Source organism: Manacus candei, unplaced genomic scaffold (genome assembly GCF_025592945.1).
Source record: "Manacus candei isolate 608988 ecotype Guabito, Panama unplaced genomic scaffold, ASM2559294v1 h1tg000008l, whole genome shotgun sequence".
Taxonomy (NCBI): Eukaryota; Metazoa; Chordata; class Aves; order Passeriformes; family Pipridae; genus Manacus; species Manacus candei.
In genome coordinates this window covers 27,379,853-27,382,772 of record NW_026138056.1, presented here as the reverse complement: position 1 = coordinate 27,382,772, position 2,920 = coordinate 27,379,853, and positions in this window count along the sequence as shown.

Sequence of the window (2,920 nt, the reverse complement as noted above, 5' to 3'; positions counted from 1 at the left end):
GGCACTATGTTTGTGTTCTTTGAAGATGACACAACCAGATATAGTAGACTTTATGTTAGAAATAAAATATTTTTGCAGGAGAAACTGCTGCTAGCCAAACAGATTTCAGTCTTCACATCCTGACTCAAGCTTTCTGGTGTAACCACCAACTTGTATGATTATCACTGTTTATTTCACTGTGTACCTTCTGAGTTTTCTTTAAATATATATGAAGACATTACTGAGGATCTGATTCAATAAAATGTATGTCCAGACCTCAATGCCCTGGAACCTCAAACAATGCTGCAAAAGCTGCAGAAATGGGACATATTTTCTATTGAATTGGGTACCGAGAATGCTCATAAGTTTTTTGTATTGATTTTTGTAACAGCCAGCAGTGAAAGACACAGACAATATTAGCTTCCTCCACTACAGGCCTGTGGATTTCACTTTCTGCATGCAACAGGGCATGGAGTGAAAACAGGCAGCAACAAATTTAAAAAGAAAGTACAGGCTAGTTTTTATTCCGCATAAAATCAAATGTCTACCTTCCTATAAGAAAATAATTTTCAAGATAGAGACCCTACTATGATTAACAAATTAAACAAGACTCAAGTGTGGTCTTAACTGCATTTTTTAAATGATTTTACCTAATATTAGCCCTATGTGTTGATGTCTGTAGCCTACATAAAAAGACTACAGTCCTGAATCACAAAAATAAGTAGGACATTACAAGAAATCGAAAAAAATCTTATTTGCATAAAAAAAAATCACTCAAAAGCTAAAAGCTCAAATTTCTCAACTACTGTTCTACTAAAACTGTTTTGGGGTATTTTTATGCAAGATAGACAAGACTAAAGTAGCCGTTCTTTCCCCTCAATTACAGTGGCTTTCTGTTAACAGCACCAACTAACCCCATCCATATTTTCAACTTTCAAGATTGTGTTGTAGCTATCAGAAACCCAAGTAATCTACTGCAAAGCTACACTGAGCTCAGTTATCTTCTAAGTAACCTGTGAGCATCAGCTGCCTGATCCTGGCCTACTCCATGTCCTGGTTTCAAAACCACGACTGCACCTGAAAGATGACCAAATAATGCCGTACACACAAATTAATTTAAACATTTCTAATTACTCAGCATCAATAGTAACACCTATGCAATATGGTTCCTGCCCTTCTAAACTGGATCAGTAAGATGGCTGATGTGTTGTGTTACCTCCTAACAAGCATTGTAAAGAGATTAGAAGGAATGAACAAGGTTCTGAAAACTTAGAGAACTTGATTTGAGATGAAAATTTCTTATTTTCTGTATATGCTGCTACAAGGCACTGAGTCAAATACTGGGCTTGTATAACAGATATAAACTTTTAATAATTACAATGTTGGTCAAAGATTCATACTATGGAATGTGAGACAAGAATAAAACACTAACCAAAGCCTCGCCCACACCCCTCAGCCACCGCCCCCCTGAAATACAAAACCAAAACTACCTTAGGCATACTGAAATCCTGTTTGCTTTTTCTAAAATAGACTCCAATAGGATAAACATGCATTTCAATTCTCATCCAAGGAATTTCTCTTTTAATATAAATGCATAAAATCCTCGCTGTATAACAGAAAAACTGGAAAACTACTCTAATTTGAATGTTTAATTGTAAGAGGAATATCAAATGTGCATAATTAACTTTCATATTCAAAGTCTTTTAACGTAATGAAGATACCAATAAGATTTTAAATCTGAAATTCCTAAACCTCTTTATGAGTTCCTTGTAGTTTTACAACAGCAATCTTTAAAGAGCTGGTATAAACTTTTAGTAAGAAAAAGTGTACAGAAAATGAGAGGTAAAGAAAGCCTCCCTTGGCATTCTCCCATAGTTTAGAAATGAGTACTATGTAAACAAAAAATGATCATGTTTGGCAGTTGCACTTCTTTAAAATTGTTATATTGTGTTAATAAGGACCAGTTGCATTTTCTAAAATCCTTAAGACTTAAAACATGGTTTTACTCAGAGAATACCTTGATTGCAGCAGAATTAGAAGCAAGTGTAAGATTACATACCTCTCTCCTTGTTGTAAGAGCTTTGGATTTTTTTTTTTTAAATAATTGTAGAAGACTTTTTTTAACTCTTTCTCCTGTTCGGGATTATTTGTGCATGATGTTGAGAGCCATGGCTTAGATACTAATTTTTCTTCTAGATGCAAGAAAGAAAAAGAAGAAAAAAAAGTAAACTTTCATTCTGTGGAGTAAATATTTATAGAAAATAACTAATGCGAACAACTATTTCGTTGTTTTTCAGACAATATATACTGTCAAATATTTGTTTTACTTCAGCCATACTTGCAGTTATGAGTTTTTGGAAATATGAATCTATATGGAATTGTAATGTAATTCATATATAAAAAGATACTTTCAGTTTTTAAATTAAAGCTTGGTCTATAATTGCATCTGGATCTCAAAATCAGTAATATAAATCCACTTTTTCAAATTTAATTGAATACTTGCTTGACTAAAACTTATATATCAACAGAATTTTTTGCCCATCTACTTGAAAAGAGCAAAAGAACGAATTTAGTCATATAATGCTTTATATAATACGTAACCTTTATAAAAAGGTAATTCAAGAACTGTAAAAAGTTTGATTACAAGTAGGTTTTATATTACTAAATAAACAGAAATCTCACCATAGTATGGGACAGATTAAGTCCAAATTAGAGCTTAAGTTCTTTGAGTAACATTTTATATGTTATATGATTATTACTTACATACAGACTTTCTCATTGATGTTCCTGTTGATTAAGTATTTATGGTCACTGCTTTTTACTGCTCTAACATCAACAATGTCCAGGCCTGTTACCCTTTATTACATACAGTCAGCTGATGTACTATATAGCCACTGGCCCATGACAAAAATGGACTGTACAATCAGAACAGTAAGAAAAT